General features: G+C 38.5%; 1 protein-coding gene across 10 annotated transcripts in view; it reads right to left on the minus strand.

Moving 5' to 3' along the window:
* The window catches only part of KMT2C (lysine methyltransferase 2C), a 188,872-nt gene that overhangs the window by 147,960 nt on the left and 18,857 nt on the right, over positions 1–22,055 (minus strand). The window lies entirely within an intron of this gene.

A 22,055-nucleotide genomic window follows, 5' to 3' on the forward strand; every position in this document is an offset into this window, starting at 1 on the left:
TGTAAAAAGAACCTACCTCCATTGGACAATTCTCAGCTTAACTTTTCCAGTACTCCCCTGTGACAGGGAGATTTGTCAAAGATTTCCTACACTGCTAAAGAAATGCAAATAGAATTCTTTTTAAGATTATTTGTACCAAATACCATAGATGCATCTTTGCTTTCATTCTAGAGTACAGTCAGTGTTGACATAAAGTAAGCAAATGCAAAAGAAACTCACAGGTAAATGCAGAGCTCTTGAGGAAACAAGGCTGTCCTGAGAGGCTGGGAGTGAAGTATCAAAATGAATCTGAATTGCATAGTTCTAATGATTTAAAAGCCAAATAAATGAGTACTTTTGAGAAAATGTGACGTTTGGTTTATCTGTATTCTTGACTTCAACAGTCCTCACACAGCTACCTGTACTATAGAGTTCTCAGGCCCTTATTGGTGCAAAATTACTTTCCAAGGGAGACTGAGAAAAGGCAAAAAGGATGTGCTGCCTGCAGGCACTCGTCCGAGGACTGTCTACCCAAATCAAAGAGCATTAGGAATGTCATCCCACTGTTGAAAAATCTTAACTCAGTTTTGCAGAAGGCCACCAGACCCAGGAGGGTGAAGCTGCACTCTGTTGAGTGATGAGGCTCATCTGGACAAAGCCACCATATTCAGTATTTTCATGCCTGATTCTATTTACAGATGTTCAGTTTGAGTCTGGAACTGCTCTTTTGAGAGATAAAGCTGATGAAGGCTATCATAGCTGAAATAGAGCTTTATTAACAATATCAAGACCATGAAGTCTTCTTCCCTACTTGTTATTCATCTGAGAACATCCTCAGTGGGTCGGCAAGAGAGACAGAGGGTCACACCAGCCAAAAATCAAACCAGGAAGATTCAGTATCACTGACTATCAGTTCATGAACAGTTGCAGGTACATAAAATAATACATTTTTCACCTGAGCCCATAAAATACCCATGAAGTTATAGCTCTGCTACAGCCAGTTATGGCCTGAGACATTGACAATAAGCCTACTACACTGCAAGGACTTCTGCACACCTTTTTGTGATACCATTACAGGAGAAAATCTGAGTTAGATGTTCAAAATATGGAGCCAGGCTGCCTGATCTACATGTATGGACTTCAGATTTGGAGACAGTTCCAACAACAGAGAGAGAAATCATATAAAAGGCTTTCAGATCTTTTAGCTTTCTTTTTTACTTTTCAAACTGACTGCTTAGACATCTATAAATTCTGTAAGTGAAAATTGCCTTCAGTCAACTATCTGTCACATTAACCCAGCAATGCACAGCATCAGAAACTGCTACAGGTTCTTCTTTCTCAGGAACCACATTCCCACTGATACGTAGCCTCGTTTATAGTTTTAGTTCCGTAACACCAAACATTTTACGTGCAGACCTGAACAATTATACACTTTACAGAAAAAACTGTAAAAAAAATTTCAGATGCCATTACAACACATTATGTATCTGCAGTTTTGCACAAACTACATGCTTTCTATATTTCTTACCAATGCACTTGGCCACATTCACTAACATAACGATGCAAAACAACATACTAGAATTGCAGCACTCGCAATATTTTTTAAAACCTTTTCTAGAATCAAATTAAGACAATTTTTTGGGAGCACCAAGAGCTACCAAGAAGAGGCACCTGCAAGTTTCCAATCCCAGTAAGTTCTGTTTATCTACCTGGTTCCAGACTTGATAATGGCTCTGCCTTTGTAACTCCCCCCAGACAACAGTTAGTGTGAAGTTCTCTGGTAAATTTGCTAAATAATGTTTAGCAAGTCCACTGACTGTTTTTACATGGTTTCTTCTGATGAACCAGGAGAATGAAATGGCAACATGAACAGCTGACAGACCACTGGTGCTGTCAAGAGCACAAATTTCTAACCTCTGCAAGACTCTCTGTGTGACAAATTCAACCCACACCATTCACCACTGCTCTTGTCCACATTCCTCTGTCCTCTAAGTCAACAAAACTGCATCAAAATATGCTACTGCACCCAACACTGCATTTTCCTGATGGGAAGCATAAGCATGCAAGTACTTCCATCTGAACACAAGACTTGTTTCTCCATGGTGACGGGCTATGCCAAGTTCCAACTCCTCCAATCTTGTGAACAGCCATGGTGCCCAGAATTTTTTACCCACACCAGCACCAAGCTCGTGTCTTTTTTAAGAATTATCCAGATCCTTGTTCTTTCACACGCTGCAGGGTTCGCCTGCTACCTTCTTCTGAATAAAGGTGGCAACACAATGGTAAGGGCTGTAATTCTCATGTCTGGTGATTTCAAGATCCTGTACATAAAATTCAGCGGATCTGAGTCATCACGCATGAGAAACAGCTGCCAAGTACTTGGAACTTGGTAGAAGTTTTGGTCTCTGTGAACAGATTTTTGTAATTTTAGCACCATTAATTAGAAGTCATTTTCAAAGATTTCCTTTTGGAACTTTGCAGTCTGACAGAGTCTTATCACAGGAACATCGTGAAGATTCTTGCAAAGCGCATTTGTCTTCTTAACTTAAATATCCTCACTGGATATATCCAGGTGCCAGGTGAAGGCTGTGCTCTCTGTCACTCAGCCACACACAGTGCAGGTGTACAAACAATTCAATAGTCTAATACTAAATACTAAAGTTTCTACTCAGAACAGTGTTTTTATACCCAGCAAGTACAGTCTGCATACACTGATTATATGGTGTTGTAACCACTGCTTTTATTCATCATTAATTGCGCTCGGACACTCAAAAAAGGATGCAAATATTCAATATCTTATATTTTAGATAAACTAACCCCACTCACACGACACCATTTTGAGAGGTTTCCAGATCTTACATCTATCAAAATGCATCAGTCAGCTCAGAACATCTCATGCTTTCTCATCAAATAAAGCTCAGAATCTTTTGTCTCAAGTCACTTTCGCTAATGTCTTCAGACTTCACAGCAAACACAAGCCTTTCTGTAGATTACATGGGCAATAATTCCATTCCTTCTTATGTTTTTGAAACGTTTCTGATGCCACTAATACAAACAAAAAAAACCCAACACTCCTCTCTCCCTCAGGTATGTGTTACAGGATTTACTGGGAAAGGCATCTGTCCACCAGTTTCACCTGAAATTATGTTTATGAAAAGCAAAGAACTACCTCTGGGCAAAAAATCCAGTGTATTAAATCTTAAACAAGCATTTAAGCTTCCACTAGAAGGATCAGGACATGAAAGGAAGGGCAGTACCCAAAGAGCTATAAATAACCTGCTTTCATACAAGATGCTGCCCTAGAATACATTAGATAGAGTTTTCTTTATAATACTCAAATTAATTGATGGCATGTAAGGAAAGCAGTTCTTGCATGTCAACCACAGTTTGTCATTACCCATCTAAAATGGATTTAGACAGGAAAAAAAACACAACAGAAATGAATGTCATATCACCACGTATCTTTTCCATCTGTTAGCACCCTTAGTGCTCCTTATAAAGAAATGCACTTTTATTTCAGATAATGTCAACAAGTATTATGAAATATTTCTCTTTCAATAAAACTGCTAAACCTAGGAAAGCCAAAGGGAAAAAAACACAAGATCTGCTCACTAATTAAAAATCCATTAAAACTTAGTCAGAAGGCTTGGAAAACCTCAGAAGAATAAAAATAGATCTAAGAAGAAAATGGGCAATGGAATCAGATGGGTGTCAGTGTATATTTATAATTCACATGAATTGTTTTTCTTTTTACAAAATTGTTTTCAAACTAGATGTAAAACCCAAAAGCCAGATCATGGAAACTATTTTTATACCAGAGTAAATAAAAGTCTGGAAATACTATTGTGAAATATAAACAACAATGTAAGTAGCATAATAAGCAACACTCCATAGCACAGGCACAAGTAATACAGATCTACAAACACCTCTAAAAGCTTCTGTATAAACAGGCATATCAATCTCTAGGGGTGTTGATGAGGTGGAAATTCTAAGGTTTTTGTTAGAAATTCTGCTAGCAATAATGTGCCTAAACCTTTTTTTCATCCCTGAAGAAGAGTCTCCTAACCTCGAGTCATAAATTTGCCTTCTGACAATTACAGATAGCTTAGAAATAGCTCCAAGTAATTATAATAGAGAACTTTTAAACTTCTGTTCCAAGGATTGTTAAATTACCATTATTATCTGGGACAATGATCATTGCTGTTCACCAACATTCTAAAATTTCACCTAATTTTATTTGAGACCACTATCAACTATACCAGGCTGCTTTGTGTATTTTTTCTCCATGCCAGACTTCAGCCCTTTAACATTAAATACATTAATTAATGCTACTTTTTAAAATTATTGGGTGGGTTAATAATTTTTTTTCAAGTCATAGTTCCCCATTTCCTTAGTATGCTCTTAAAAAAAAACCTTTTAAAAAGTGAAGTTAACAAAAGGATGGTACTTCCTGCACTTGATGCTGGAGGAGTTCTTCTACCTGATGATCACCTTCACACTCCCAGCCTGAGCAGGGATCAGGCTGTGTCACAACTGCCAGCATGAGGGTGATCTACTGCTCAGCCTACGTCATATGATACAGGTCAGAGTTATAAACAAAATTGTCCCCGTGTCACATGAGAGGGGCACGTCCCCAGCCAACCCTGCTAGAGCAACTACTACAATGGAAGTCATCCAAGAGGACCAACTGATACCTCCAGGTCAAGTTCCTTTGAGGCCACCATCCAAGGACACGAGGCTGCAAGCTCATTCCATTTACTGCCCTGCAACTTGCACAAGGTCCTGAGTTTTTTTGGGGTTTTGAAATATTTATTCTGGAGGAAGTTTACGTTTAAAATGCATGGGGATTTTGGGTTAGTTAAAATAGGGTGGGTTTTTTTGTTTTTTTTTTTTTTTTTAGTTAGGCTTATTTTAGCTTTTAGTAAAGTAAAATTTTATGATTTTTTTTTTGTGATATTAGTAATAGAAATAGATTTTGTCCCCACACATCTTGATGGAATTAATGTGCACTGTGTATTAGTATTGATTAAAGCTTTATATTTTTGTCATTTAGATGTGTTAACAAATTTATACAGTTTAAAAACATGGGATTTTTTAGCCTCTACCTGGCTAGAGGCAGGGCGTTTTTAAGTTTGGTTTTTTGTTGGGTTTTTTTTTGGCATATGTTTTGGAGGTTTTTTTAAGGGGATTGAAAATATTATCATTATTATTATTACATATGGTAGTTTGGTTACGGGTTATTGGAGTTGGGGTTTTTTTTGCCATTTTTTTGAGTCTTCACACAGTTGTTGTGTTAGAGCAGTAGATTTTGTTCTGCAACTTCTCTCCAGTTCCACAAATATGCTCAGTTTAAACATTAAAACGTGGTTTTTAGTGTAATAGGAAACCAATTCTCAAACTCTATGTTCACTGTGGAGAAAAACACAAAAATGTTCAAGATTCAAACATGCAGACCTGGCAACTTACAAATGACACTAAGTCGAATTAACACTGATTGAATTTATACCCAAATTCAAAAGAGAGAGTTCTCACCCCCATCAGTTTGCTTCATTCATTAGAGGTTCATGAAAGGCTGTGCTGGAAGCAGCCAGGGAGAGAGAAATGGTAGGAAAGGGTTAATGGAAAAGGAGGAGAGAAAAATAAAGCCAGTGGAGCTTCTTTCAGTGACAGTGCAAGTAATGCTGTCTAAAAGGATTTGGAAATCATAATCTGAATCCCTTTTCTTCCTAACTTTTTTCTTTTTTTGCAAACCACCAGAAAAAAAAGTAATGAAAATAATCAGAAATGATACTGCAGCTGATTTATAATGGGACTATTTGTATATTTACCTAATCTTTTCTGAGCACAGACCTTCTGGAATGACAGCTTCTTAGATATTTATACTTTTATTTCAGCTTGCTTTTTACATATACACATATGCTTCTAATTAACATTTACAGCATGGAAATTCAGTTCTACTCACCAGACCACACCATGGAGCCTTAAAAATTATCTTAATCAAACGTTTCAGAAGTACTTTCAGGTATAAAAAAGCTGGCAGACCAGCTCTAAAAGAGCCATACTGGCAACCACTTGTGAAGATGACACAAACAGGGAAGCACATACGTGAAACTTAATGGCCCTAAAGCTACTCATATTTATCCAAGTACTGCCTTGGTGTCACGACAGGACAGAGCAGTTCCTAGCTCACAGCCACACAAATTTCAGTGTTAAAATAATTATTTTTTCTTGAAGAGTATTCTGCATAATTTTTTTTGGCAGTATTTTTGCACACTGAAATTCCTCCTTGAAGTACCTGAAAGCCTTTATGCTACAAAAAGAACTACAATCGAAGTATGCCTTGCCTTCAGAACCTTAGAAACCATTTGTCTTTTGCAATCAATGCATTAAAGATAACGTTTGAAAAGAATCTTCAACCACAAAAGTGTTCAACATTCATTACACCATCCCTGGAAAAACTGCTACAGGGAGTGCTATCAGAACAGAAGTCTGACTGCTCACAGATTCACTGGACACAATGCCAGAATCATTATCCATGAGAGCCCAATATCCCTAACTATCACTCAATAACCCTAATTGATTGAAGCCCATCTTTCAGAAAGCCACTCACTTTGCCATTCCCTTTGTCATTTCTTCCTCCTTCTGAATTCGTGCTCATTTCCTTTGTGAACTTCTCTGGTTTCAGCTTTCAACCACTGGTTCTTGTCCCTTTTCCTCTTGAATTAGGGATCCCTTAAGAACTCAGTATTTTCTCTGCCAGAGATATCATTCACTGGTCTCTACTACTTGTTTTTAGGGTTTAAATCTCCCACCTCCATAACCAAACAGACTGAGCATCTCTACCTTCCTCCTCAAAGCAATTTTCTCCACGATTTCTACAGTCTCTGGTCCATTTCATGACTTTTTGCCAATATTTCGGTCTTTCAGCCATGGATATCTGAATCACACTGAAATGGCAGCAGCAAATCTCACAATCTCTATGATAAACAGAGCTTCAGTGCACAGCCACAAACATCCCACACTTCAAATCCCTTGCCAGAAATGCTCCTTTCTGGACTGCAACCCCATCCCTAAATCTCTACATGGCAACACTGTCCCCTCTCCTTATTCTGAAGAGCATTTTGTTTAACTGCTCTTCTGCCTCTTCCCTGTGCTCATCCATGTCATTCCACATCCAGATTTCAACAGCAGTAATTGTTATTAATATTGACTAATACCAGACTTCACTGCTGGAGGACCACCCAAAAAACCCAAAGCAAAGCAATGACAGTTCCCAAAGACAACAAAGTGCTTGGTCAGCCAGTCCTTAAACCAATTACTGCAGGCTTTATTCCACTGAATAATTCAAACAAATAGTTTTAATCAGAGTATAAAACACTGTTAAGCCCAGCACCTTTAAAGAAATCCATTTACATTACATCTTCATAGAAAATGATGGATAAAGGACCACATCAGATGACCTAATACCGACATCAAAGGAAACTTGTAAAACTCACAAAGTGGATAAAAGGATGAAAAGGAAGGGAAAGAATAAAAAAAAGCCCACCAAACCTAAGAGTTCCTGCCTCTAAAGAACACAGCAAATGTCTTTATTTCTAAAACAAAAAGTATCCATATCTGCCCAAAAGTCATGCCTCCCACAATGTCATCATTTCAGTGGGAACCATGAGATTTCACTCACAGAAGCGAGCAGTATGTATTTCAATACACTTTGTAGCATAATAAAATATTCTACCGAAATTACAAGATCTAAAAAACAATTACTTTATTGCTTCTTACAACTTTTTCACTGTAAAATTCAACTCCAAGGTAGTAATTGGCAGGGACAAAATTATGTAGCAATTAGGGCATGACAGCAAAAGCAAACAAGAACTGAAAATGGGTTCGACACTTCTGGTAACAAGCAGGTAATTATCACAGCAGCTTGAAAGGGGCATAATCAACCAAACTGACATCATCCCTCCCACATAATAAAATGTGAAATCCCTTTACGTGCAGTGTAGCTCTTACACACAGCTGGTAAGTGCTGCTAGTCTAGTCTCGATGTTTGTGTCTGCAGAGCAGCTGAGGTTACATTTGGGATGGTTCAAAAGCGGATAATTTTATTTATTTATTTTGGATGGTAATAGCTATTACATGTTTTCATCCGATGTGGATTACAGATACTATCACTAGAAAACACTGTCTCATAAAATTGCCCTCTCTTTTCTGAGTATAACTTTGTTTTCAAAGTTCCTAAAAAAGAGAAGAAAAATCTCTGCCTAACATCTCATTTTCACCACCATCTACAAGATAAAACAGGTTTAATATTTTTAACATAGAAATAGAAAGTTGCTAGTTTTAAATATGCTTCATTCTTAGCTACTCTATTTTATCAGCAACACTTTTTTCCCCACAATGCATTTGTTTAAACTCAGGTGTGAGCATTAACTGCTGTCTCAAAGCAGCACTGCGCTGTGGACATGCCTGTTGTTACCTCAGCATAGTGTAATTGCAAAATCAATAGTAACTTATTAATTTTCATCATGTATTTGAAGTAATTAAAATATGATTTAAAAACCCCATTCATTTATCTGCTGTGCCCTTTCAGCACTATTTTACTGCAAGATTCTCACTCTCATGGTTTGGAAAACCCATCAGCCCAAACTGACTCAATCAATGGTGGCTGGGGGGAACCTCCTTCTCCCCTGTTTTGTATATTCCTACCCCGTGTTCTTCTCCATTTTCTCTCTCTTTGTGTTGACAAATCCATTTACCTCCACACTGTCTGTCAATACCATTAACTCGCTGCTCCCACCTTTTTCCAGCTCATTAACAGCAAGGCTGAACCCAACACTAATCCTTAAGTCTAAGTTAACTGTTTCCACACAGCTCCCACCTTTCCGATGGGTTTCACTCCTTGTTCCTTGGATACCAGCAACTTCAAACACACTGGAACTGCAGCTCCATTTGTATCGATTTTTCATTACAAATTTCCACAAAACATTTACAGACTATCATTTTGTAAACTATGCTGCAAGTACCATAAGTAAAATGAATTATTAACCCTTCTTTTCTTATCTTTAACGCATCCTATCATGAATTCTTTAGGCAGCTGTTATTTTAAGCAATCTACTTTTTATCATTTTTTTTATTATATTTAGATTTTTTTCTTTCTCCCCATAAAATTCTCACGAAGATAACACAAAGCTGGCTTCCGGGATCTCAGCTTCTGGAAAGTATTAGGGCAGTTTTGAGTATTCCTTGTAAAAATTAAATTTCATGAGTGTGTCACCTAAACATGGCATGTTTTGACTTGTGGAAGGTTTGATTTATTGACAAGTAAAGCAGATGTGGGCACAACAGGAGATACTTAATTGTTGACTATGCTACTGACATGATAAAGATGTTAATACTATACCAAACCTGTCTTTTTTCCTGCATATCTGAACCATTTAAAATCTCAAATTATTTCTACAGGTTAAAATTGTTGAAGATGTATTATCCAGAATTCTCTAAACTATAGAGAATTTTATCACTCTAAAGTGATAAAAGCACAAGTTTATAAATTTAAGTCTATATACCACAGCAAAAGGAAATGTCAACCTCAAAGCTAAAAAGGATAAAGACTAAATAAAGACTCACAGAAATTCCAGGTCCCATAAGCCCCAGAAAAAGCACATAAAGTCATCTGATAAAGGGACAAATAACTGGTTTTCTTCTTTGCATCTGGACCCTACAGTAAAGGTAACATGCTTCATTTAGGGTCCCTAAAGGAAACTTTCTTTATCTAAACAGCTGGAAATGATGTTTTGTTGGGGAAAGTACAGTATTTTGAAGCAGAGATCCTTCCAATGAAAGCTCTGAGAAGATGCCAGGAAAATGAAGTTAATAGTAACACCAAAAATTTTACCTTCTCTATATACAGACACACCCCAACACCTTTTTTTCTTGCAGCCAATTCTACATCCCAATCTGCAGATATGTTGAGGGTTTCTTTCTTCCAAAAATGAGATCAGAAGTTGAGGTTTAGCTTCCATTGGAATACAAAAATAAACGTGGGCATGAGTCTCATTAGACACACCCCACATTAGCACACCCCAACACTTAATTTCTTGCAGAATATAACTAAGTTGGTAATGCACACCATAAGAACTTCAGCCTAAAACATAAAGCAATAAACAATAACACTGACAAAGTGTTCTACCATTAAACAGAATCTCCTAGCAATGCCACTGAACTCATGGCTAAGCTTCATACAAAATATCACCAAATATAAACTTGATTAGCTAAATACATTTCTGTTCTTCCTCTTCCAAGTCAAATGCAAGCCTGTTTAAATGCTTAGCCTTGGATGTGCACATTAAAATAAAAATATATGAGTCTGACATCCTGACACAAAACCATCACACCTGCACATGCAGGGCTGAGTAATTAACCTGTGCAGTTTGTCAAGGACTGTCTGAAAGCCCTTTGGTTTTTATGCATTCTGTTATCAGCATAATTCAGAGCACTTAGATGAAAAGCCTATATAATTCTAAACTGTTATAAAAGCCTTTATTTTTTATGAAATCCTACAAATTCTGATGAGTTCTTTATGAATTCTTCTGAAGAAGAATTGTGTTCTTTCAAGTTTCCTTGGCCATAAATTTTATATTCGGGTTCACTCAAAAGATATCATAAAAATTAAAACTGCTGAACCTACTAGCCCATAAATACACTATCACTACAACAAACCATGAAAGAATCCATCAATGGATTTGATTTTTAAAATTAGTGACAGCACATCTTAGAAAACATACTGCTGATGAATGAATGGCAGGGCGAAAAGATCTCTGAAAAATGTCATCCACTCCTAAATATCTGAGATAAAATTTGCCACCCTATTGCACCAGCTGCAGAATTCCATCTCTGCTCCCTTCTACACACTTGGAAGACTACAGGAACCAAGTTTCACATCATCAGGGAAGATCAGGGGCCAAATACAATGGTGGTCTGACGCGTTACTCCCCAACACCTCAGTAAGAAAGGTTTTCTTTTCATCAAGGAGTTGCTCTGAGTGCAGCAACTACTGATGTTTTTAACACACATGAGAAAAAAACTCTGACTTTGTTAAGAGTCTCATTTCAAAGAGACATAACAAAAACTACCAAGGCCAACCAGTTCTTCAACGTGATAAATGTATCAAAAGAAAACGTACCTAAAATAAATGTGACTCAGATAAGCAGCTACCATCAGTTTACTACAGGTACCCTGTTTCAATAAAGCTAAACGAGTTAACAGTATTCTCCCACAATCATATTTTTAATACTTGCATTAAATCTGAGGAAAACAGTAAACTCCTATTATACACTTTTAAAACCAAATTTATAATAGAGGTATGCCTGAAGCTGCATCATAGGAAAAAAAAAAATAATTGCCAACAAAGTATTTAGAATTTTCCATCCTATTATTCAGGAAGATCTAAGAATACCAAAATATTTTTAAAACAATAATAGAAAGTGAAGCCACATTAGAAAACCTCCCCCTAAAGCTTGCAGTTATTGCAGTACTTCTTAAGGCAGAGTTTCATGACAAAAATACTCATTTTGTGCGGCAGAGACACACAAAAGGATTCTTTGGGATGCCAAACACTTTCAGAACTCTCCAGTGATGACTCATCCTGTTATGTATACAAAGCTTTCATTAAAAAAAAAAAAAAAAAAAGTCAGTTGGCATCATTACAGATCCTCAGTTAGCGATCTTCAACTTACTGTTAGTTCTTGCACAAAGTATTCTAAACACTGCAATGAAGTATTCTGGTATGCTAATTTTGGGGAGGAAAACGTGCAACTTAACTTGAATGGCCTTTCTTACACGGAGTTTCTACTCTAGCTCACAAACGGCTCCAAGATGGCCTCAAACAGAGTTTTGAGCTACACAGAAATTCTTTGTTGCTCCACAGCAGTTCCTTGCCAGTCGCGCTGATCAACTATTTTGCCAAAACCAGAAAAATAAGTCTTTCAAAATGAGTCTTGATGACTGGAACAAAAAGAACCACTTCTTAAAGGGGGAAAAAAAAAAAACAAAACGGGGGGGAAGGGCAGTTTAACTGCTCCCAAAAACTTTGAAAGCATTCCTCCTGGATCTCTCCTTAGAAGTGCTGTTTTAATCTCCCCCACCCCAAATTAATTAATTTATTTAGATAATCTGTTGTTCTGCAACAAAACCACAATACTGCCACATAGATGCAAATAATTCTGATGAACTGCGCTGCTCTACTGACAACTATTTTTTAATAAGACAGCCTTCTTTTTTTATATATACAACTTCTTTGAAATGTGGTGTTGGGTTTTTTTAATTGGCTGCTGTTTGCTTTACTCACACACACCAATGTTTGTGAGATCCACTGAAACCAGAAGCCTCCCACAGCATTACAGACAGCACAGCGAGCCTGCATCTCGCTCCATCAAGTCTTTCCAGACTTTTCCAAGTCAAGAGGGTCCTCTCCATTCCTGCTCGTCTTCTACCTGCAGGAAGCCACCTCCAAAGCCAGGCAGGGAGGAGATTGGGCTCAAACAAGCTTTGACCTCCTCAAACTCATCTCCAGATTCACTCCACACAGGCAGCAAGTCTGGAGTTCTCAGCCCTCCCACAGCATCGTCTGGCCCAACTCAAACAAACAAGCGAGATAGAAATAATTTCCTTTATGTTCAATCCCTCCAGTCACTCACTTCTCTAATAATTCAGTTCCTAGTGTTGATCCTTTTCTAAATATGGCCACATAAGCATAAGCAGCGAGTCTCAGTGCCAGCTATGCAATTTCTCTTTCCCACTGGGGACAAGTTTTCCAGCATCTCAGATGTTTTCAGAACAGACGCCTCCCCCACCACTGCCACATATACATTTTATTTTATTTCTTATGAACGCCTCTTACCCACAGCAGTTACAAGTGCCAAATCATCTGATTTCACAGAGTGTCAAAAGAAAAGCCAGATCTAAGAACTTTTATAGCATTTTCTATCCCTTCTTCCTCTGCAACATGTTGATTTGGAAATAATACTCTTCATTTTCTCGAATTCCAGTGGCTACAACAAGTCTGCTGTCCCTCTCCAGTCATTTGCACTGATCACAGGACTTAATCAACTACACCATGTTTCTCTAAGTTTAAGCTGTCCACGGGTACTGTCAAGGCTGTATGTGATCAAAGATACAAACTGAATTTGTGGATTCATGCCATGAGTCTCTAGCTTTAAGCATACTGATTTCCATGTTTCACAAAAAATAAACCTAAGGAACAGCCCATTTTTTACTGCTTCCAGACGAGCTATGGAGGCTTGTGTTAAAAAGCGTAACAAAATCCTTTTTATTTTTTTAATTTAGTTGTATGTTTTTGTTATTCTCTCATTACTTATGTACTACCACAGGTGGTCATGGCAAATTACCAACATAATTTATGCCAGTTCTTTAACTGCAAGTCTAGCTTACTAATTAAATACCAGAAAAAAAACCCAAACAAACAAAAAAAACCCCATACCCCAGTCTTCAGCAGTTAAAAAGCAGAGGTACAGGAAAGCAGGAGACACCCCCAGACAACAACAGAAGCTTCATATTTGTCTTTAGAAGATTATGTTTAATTGAAAGCAGGCACCATTTTTATTTCCTTGCATTTAATCAGCTGTGGATGGAAGAGGGCAGAGGAACAGGGAAAGCCTCTTCAGCAGAGGTTTGGAGGTTTGGACAGGGCTGGGGTCTGGGGGGTCAACAAGGAGCCTCACAAAAACCAGGAGGCATTTCCAAGCACACAGCACAAACATAATGGAGGGTCCAGCATGGGCTTGGCTTCACCAAACAAACAAAAGGGGATACTTTAATCATATTTTAATGAGGCTTTGCACGTGACCTGGTCCATTAGATGCTGAAATGCTGCTGCAGTTACTCTACAGCCACCTTGGCATTTGGTGGCTAATGCTCCAACTGGCCTCTACAGTACCCTTGAGGAAGGAAAAATAAATAAAGCTGCTGCAGCAGCTTTGGTTGATAACAGCATTAATACACTGGGGGGTTAAAAGGTCTGTAGATCCACAGACATCAGCATCATCAAGTGTGAAACCTTAACTCACTAATAACCAGTTCTATCAGGAGACATATTACACAGAATAATTAAGTCAATTTATGTTATATAAAAACCAGGTTCATTATCCAAATACAAATATTATTTAACTAATAGAATAAATCAAAACCTAAGCTACGCAATAGACATTTCACATCAGAAAACAAGATACTGTGGTTCCTTAAGGCTGCAAAAAGGGAAAAAGCCCTAAGAACCACACCAAAACTTGCCAACAGTCCAGAAATCCTGGTTTTGGAGTCTATTTGTCTCTTATTGCCTTCAAAAGGCAGTCCTGTTGCACACATACCATTTTTTTTCCAGTTTAAATAAAATTTCCCTGATGTGCCCTAGTGCTGTCAACCACATCTTTGGAAAGCACACAGTCTGGTTTTCCCACACATACATTTCATGCATCCTGACAATTATAACCACAATTCACACTGAAAAGGTGATCACAAAATCAGCATTTACTGTCTCTTCCAACACTTACTACACAGCACTGATGCTAGTAGGCAGCAGGATCAAGAAAATTCCTGCCGCTCTCACACTCTGCAGCTGAACTGTGGAACTCCATGCTCAGCACACTGGAAGTTTGTGTCACTGAGAAGAGGCTGGACAATTCAAAGGAGATTTTTATGCTCAGAAGATCTGACACAGCAGTACTATCCTTGATTCCAAAAATCCCACAATTCTTTCTCAATCTCCTGCAATTAGGGGTTTGGGGAAGTATCATTACAAAATTACTTTTGTTTTACTTTCCTATTAACCACTGCAGGAAACCTGATGATGGGACATCCACACCTCTGATCTGACCCAGCACAGATGCTGTTGTGAAATAAGTAATTTCTCCAAATTCTTTTACAAATAGACTCTGAACCAAGAAAGCTCATCACACTGCCCAATTACTGTCACATCTAAAAATTCATCCTTAGCAAGGCTGAATTTTATTTCCAGCCTTGTACTCAATATCCTGTACTCTGAAAACTGAACCTATGTCTATGCAGCTTTTAGTGGTTTATAGAAGTTTCATTCCTCCAAAAGACTGGTTCCTGATTTCTGATGTCCAGAGACTCCCAGAGATTCAGTGGGCTTCCAGAGATTCAGTTCTGCATGGGGGGAAGCAAAGAAAATGCCCAAGCATCCTATAAACCTTCCCATTCAGGATCTTGGTCCATACTGCACTGAAATGCTACATACCTCATCCCTACTCAGGTGATTATCTACCACAGCAAAACAATAACCTTGAGGCAAGCTTCATGTCATACAATCACCCTTTTTAACAAGATGCTTTCACTGTCAAAGAACATCTATTTTTCTTGTATTTAAGCAACATGAAGCTCTTCTGGCAGATCAATGGATCCTCCTAAGTCACCAAATTTCTTGCACAACATCAGAAACAAGTCAAAGCCCCTGTCCTGTAAATACAACCACCTGACATTTTGCTGCTATCTTCTAATCCAAAATAATACCCAATCCATGAGCATTCTAACCTTACCTTTATATACGGAATTTATAATTTTTTGCTGCTTCTTGTCACTTAAAGACTACCAAGAGAGATTTCTGCAAGGTTATTCTGCCCCCCACCTTGGATAAAGTCCTGACTTTGAGCACTCAGGCTCATCTTTTTGATGGAATTCAAAAAGCATCTTTGAATACCAGGACCAAAGAGCCAAGGAAGGAGTTTTATGAAAAACAGTTGGTGTTCATTGACTGCTGGCAAGTTCCTCCTCATTCCTAAAAGTTGCTTAATTTCACCCATCTACTTTCCATAAGGATGTGGTCAATGTTCATGAGGAAACTTAGTAAAAGATAAAGTGTATTATGCAGAATGCCATGACCTGGGTGGTTCTGACTTGGAGTGTGTGTACTGGGATGGCACAGAGCTCTGTCAGTAATTTCACTTCTGCTGCTCAGGTAGAATCAGGGTGTAGGATGATCTGCAGAAAGTTTAGTTCTGATGAGTTTAGCCTGCTTAGGAGGCTGTCGGAAAGACTGGAGGAGATTACAGGAGAGATTATTTCAAGACACGTCTTCTTTCAGTACAAGCTGCAGCCACTGAAAGGATTCTGCAAATTGAGGTCCCTAAAATGCAACCACCTCCCCCACTCCCATCCTTGCTTCTCTTAGAGCCTTAAGAGACATGATCCCACCACCACTGCTTCTCTGCCCCTAACTATACCACTACAGCATATCTTCCAAATTTCTCAGAAGTAATTCCATGTTCAGAAGATGCTACAGAACAGTCAGAAAAAACTGCCATTACAAACTGCTGAAGAGACCACAACCATCACTGGCTTTTCCATTACAAAAAAGGCCTGGCAAGACAGCCTTCCCTAGAAAAAGTCTACTGCTCTTCACCTACAAATGTATGTCTTACTTACCAAGAAAGCCAACTAAGTAGCTCTCCTTTACCTGCCTCCTGGCCTGAAACTTCTGGCACAGGGGGAGGTGAGAAGTGCAAGGACAAGATATGGAGTACTACATGCAAAATTATTCAGCCTTACATCACTCTGATAAAACTGAACACATTGTATCAGTTTTCCAGATGCTGATTGTGTTTGATGAAATCAAGTATTTGACAGCAGGCTGAGTCTCAGAGGCATGAAATACATATCTAGCTCAGGAAGAAATAAGCCTAGTTCTCTCTGAGTGACCCCAAAGTGCCCCTTTTTTCCTTCACATACAACAGGATTCTGATTCTTGCCAGCCTCTGCAAAGCAGTGGGAGTAGAACATGACTAATTGGCCAGCAAAAGAATAATAGAGAAATCAAGAACAAGTTTATGCAATTTATAATTGTTGTGATTTCAGCTTAGCACTGTTTCACAGAATCTAAGTCGACAGAAAACTGTTCTCACATTTTCTTGATATCTGAAGAATGAAAAACTATTTCACAACGCCTGGTTTATTTTTCTCTGAAGCACCCTCTTCCCCACAGTTTCTGATCATGCAGAGCAGCAATTGGTCAGCACTATTCAAAACAGTAGGTGCAGAACAGTCTAGGCTATCGAATTCTTACTTGTACTGATGAATGTTTACTCTCATGACTATTTTATTTCAATGGAAAACTTTCTATTGACTTGACTTGTCTTTGAAACAGAATTGTGTACCTTAGAGAATACCCCATCATGCTGATTAATAATTAAATGAATCCATACAGTACTTATTCACTGACAGTTCTTTATTTGGAGGTCCAGAGGCATCAATAATGAAAACTCCTCTGTAGTACAGGCAAAGCTGTCAGCAGCAGATGTTGAAGATTAGGCAGCCATGAGGAAAGAAATAAATATAATATAGGATGGTTTAGATATCAACTGTATGTAGGTCTATCAATGATCAGGGGAACTACCTCTCCCTAACCTTTACATCTCTCAGCTTTCACCAGAGAAAGCAGCAGCCAACTATCTTCATCAACATGGGTGAATGCAGATATCAGAACTGGCCAGAGCAATCCCTGGCTACACAGCACAGCCCAGAAACTCTGCCTTTCTGGTAACAAACTAAACCGGAGTCAACTGATTTCAAAACACCCCCAAGGGAAGCAATAGAATAGCCTGAAATAGAAGCTGTTCACCAGTTCAGCTCCAGGATTCTAAAACTTTCTATGGAAAACTGACACAACCATCTCAGTTACTGAACCACAGGCATCAAGACAGGTTCTATATCTACATGCATTTCTGAAAAATGGAAGAAAGTAACTTACAAACTCCTCATAGCTAAACATTCTTCATCATTCTAGGTGGATTTTACTGTCTGAGGGCAAATATACCAGAGGAAAAAAAGAGACGTGGGTAACTATTTTACATCTTGTTGACTAATAAATACCTGAACAAAATCTACAAGGCAGACTGCTCTCCCCAGCTCGGTTTCAAGAATTTGTTAATGCAGGATTATACCCTGATCCAAACAAACCACCTCAGGAATCTTCCAGACTTCCTCACCATCACTCTCTTCTTCCAAGAACTAAACTTCAAGTAGTAATAGTTGTTATTTCTGGAGCTGCATAAAAATGTCTTCTCATGGTTCCCTAGACTGTTCATTTTTCTTAATTTAAAAATCTTAGCTTCCTTTAACAAGGTGAAAACAAAGATGACAAGGAAACAGAAATGAAAAGACAGCTAAATACACATAAGACTAAGCACTGCTTACAGGCAAGCTACCTCACCAAGGTGGATTAAGGTGAAAGAGAAAGACTGAAGTCCATGCTCCTCAACCCCCATCTCCCATCTGTCTTACAGATTATATTCCTGTAACTCTGGGTTCCTCTTTCCTGAGCACTGCAAAGCCACGATGCTTCCAAAAGCCCTCTACCTTGTTTCTGTACCCCTTCCTGTGTGCAATCATCCTTCTACTGAAATACTGCAAAGCCAAAGTGAAATGTTCCCGACGAGAACAGTCTCTCAAAGGTTAATAGTAGTACTTACTGCTCAATCCTGACCTCCATTTTATGGCAGCCCTGAACATACACTGAATGACTTCTGCCACAACAGCGACTAAACCTTCTGTACACGAGGCAAGGCTGACATGGCAGTGACAACACCTAGCACACCTACTATTTGACCCAGATCAAGGACCTTTGAAAAGGTTAGAAAATATCCTAGGTTCATTCATTCCCTCATCACTCTCCTTGACCACTGCTGGTGTCTTCTTGCATGCTAAATACATTCTCACCAGTGCCACAAAACCATGCTGACAAAATTGCCCCACTCAAGCCTAAGGGCAAGGTGACTAAAATAAAGCTCCAGCCTCATTTCTTCTCGTTGCTCCAGATACACCATTCTTGTATAGTCCCATCCAACCCATCCCTTCCCCCTGCCCCATCCTCTTTGTTCAACCAAATACATCACATCCTTTCACCCTGCTCCTCCTGCTTCAAAAAACCCTTCAAATTGTATTAAACTCAGTACCCTCACAAGTCACTTGATTCAAAGGCAGCAGATTTCTGCGGAACTGTAAGCCTAAATAAGAATTCTGTTTGAGGTTTTCTGAATTCTGGAAAAAATACAGCTCCCTTTCCTCCTGGTCGAATTCCACCTCAAACAGATCCCCCACGGAATGATTATTCCCAGAACTGCCCTTTTCAGAGTTTGTCCCATTTTTCTCTATGGCACCTGATGTTACATACTAACAGGGACTGCAAACTGGTTAACTATAAACTATATATAAACTATATAAAGCAGGCAGTAATAACCTGCTCTCACATGCATTTCTTCCTGAAGGGAGTCTTCCAAAAGCAACCCACCTTCTTTTTTTTTTTGTAGCATGGGAGCATTTGGGGCACAGAAATTAAAAATAAGGAAAAAAATTAAATTAAAATTTAAAAGAGAAAGAAAAAGGAAGTAGTAAAAACCAGAGTAAAAACAACATGGAAGTGTGTGTGGTTGGAAGGAACTCATTGAGCTCCATCTAAAACAAAGAATTCATTCCTGAAACTGAATTATACCCAAGAACTGCAAGTCCTGGCTAAAAAAACAAATACATACACAAGCAGACTCTTCTTTTCTTCCATGCCTTTATCTCTTCTAGTTAAGTAACATTACACAAGTATTCACCTTTTAACGCTTGGAAATCAGGATGAAAACATGGGACAAAGAGGCCAGCGTGAAATCTTTTATTTTCTAGCTGTATTACAAAAGCACCATCAGCACAAGGCACACTTACTGTGTAACATTTCTCCAGTGAGTACAAACAAGAGGGAGACTTCCCTGAAGAGACAGACAGAAAGGCAGAGTGCTATGACTAACTTCCAACAGACCTTATGGAGGAGCCAAATATCCTCCAAATGCATGATATCATCTATGCTTCTGCCTGGCTTTGGACCTCAACACGGAGATGAAAAAAAAATTCTAACGAGGAAGGCCACATATAATTATGCTCCATTTTTTTAAATCAAAGATATTGCCAAAGGACAAAGCTTAACCGTGATGTTTCGCCACTCAACTCCATCTGAGACGTCAGGGAAAAAAAACCTGTCAAGACCACTAAAAGACACATCTGTTTGCTGACTACATTCCACATCAGATTACCAAACACAAAGACGTGAACGCTGTCAAACAGAAGGCGCTCACCTATTCCCAGAGCCACGTGACAGCTCCTCTGCCATGCTCTCCCTACCGAATTTCCATGACATTTCCTGGTTCACCTCGGCTGTCCCTGGGAGCGCCACTGCGGCACGGCAAATGCCATGAATCGCAAGAAGACATCTGATATCTGTGATATCACACGCTGGGATCCTGCCAGAGAACCACAACATGCCAAAAGGATTTCGCAGAGGAAAGACAGAATTATAAAAGACTAGCTGAAGGCCCACTGTCAAACTGGATTTTAGTACTTCTTCCAACACCCTCTGTCCCAGGGTTTCCAGGAGCTTTAGTAATTACTGAAATTGGAAGTGCCCAACTAAAACAAGAGCGTCTTTCAGCTTGTTAAGAGGATGCTTTTGACAACACTCTACAGCCAGTCTCCCATCCTCTTGGATGTTTAGTGTGTTTGTTTTATACTAAATGGTGCACACCAAGTGCATACGCCTTCATACTAAGAGTTTTCTATCCACACTTTCCCAACAGGAAACCAGAATTGCAAAGCCATAAGATTTGATAGCAGTGATGAGAAAAGAATACTTTAACCATTATTTTTAAATACCTGAAAAAATTAAATACAGTTAAGTCTGGAAATATACATAAAGCACATATTGAATGGTCCTTTTAGCCAGAAACAAAAGGAGAAATAAATACATGGTTGCTTTTAATTTCTGCTCAGCCATTTACCCTTAAGAGATCATTTTCAGGCAAGTCCAATGAACGGTCACATTAGGAAACTGTACATGATGCAACTACTTTCTACTGGTGTATTATGTAAATGACAATAATATCACCCCCTGTGATCCTCCCCTCCAAAAAAAAAAAAAAAAAGAAGAAAATTTTGCCAAAACTCTGCAAGAGTTTCTGCTTAGGAGAGAATAATACAGGAAAAAAAAAAGGAAAAAAAAGGCAAAGAGAAAAAAATATAAGTCGAAAATAATTATACAAAATTAAATACTATTCCTACCAAAACAAAAATATTTTTACCTAAAAGCATCTATATTTAATGCTGGCTGAATATTAGGTATTACTTTGCATAGAACAGGCAAAACAAAAGAAGAGTCATAAAACAGTTTATAAAGATGACCTGTAAGTGAGGAAAGGAACTAAAAACTACAGATACTTGAACTCCAAGTATATTCTCAAAAGAAAAGCCATTTACAACAAAGTAGTAAAAGATGCATAACCAAACCCTTTAAAAACAAATGTACAGTAGTCACCAGTGAAGTTACTGAATAGCACTTAGATTCAGCTGATCACACAGCACTGAGAAAAAAGTCTATGTTGTCTCCTGCATCTATCTTACAAGTAGATGGTTAAAATATTTCCACTCAGCAGTCTGGAAGCTGCAGTTATTTTCTGTAGCAAGTGGATTTTATTGTGCAGGAGCATCAAACACCACACACGACCATCACCATGATGTACACACAGCACAAAGACCCCTGCACGTAACCTCCAGCTTAGGAGCTGTGTGTACTTCAATACCCAGCATTGTAGAGAGCCACTGAGAACCTTTAAATGTCTGCCCAGTTGTTTCAGTTTTGCTCTAAGAGTACAAACCCACTACTGCTTTATTTCTTCACATGAAAAAAGCCCCAAACCATTTTCATACCGATCTTCAGATCTTTCAACAGCTCTACGCCAAATAACGCTATTCTAAGAAAAAAAAAAAATGAAGTTAAACAAAAATCTAAACTAACTCAGAACGTTTTCCAATTATGTAAGAATCCAGTTCGTGTTAACTAATGATTTACTAGTGAGTGTGTAGCGTTTAGTATCCAGAATGAGGCACAAGACCGAAGGAGTTTTTCAGGAAAATACAAAACACTACACAAATTAACTAGTTCGTATTTTGAAAGCATAGGTTGTTATGCTGGGTGGGTTTTTTTAATCAATCTGCTACAAAGTAAGGCCACTGGAAAACGG

This window comes from Motacilla alba, chromosome 2 (assembly GCF_015832195.1).
Source record: "Motacilla alba alba isolate MOTALB_02 chromosome 2, Motacilla_alba_V1.0_pri, whole genome shotgun sequence".
Classification (NCBI taxonomy): domain Eukaryota; kingdom Metazoa; phylum Chordata; class Aves; order Passeriformes; family Motacillidae; genus Motacilla; species Motacilla alba.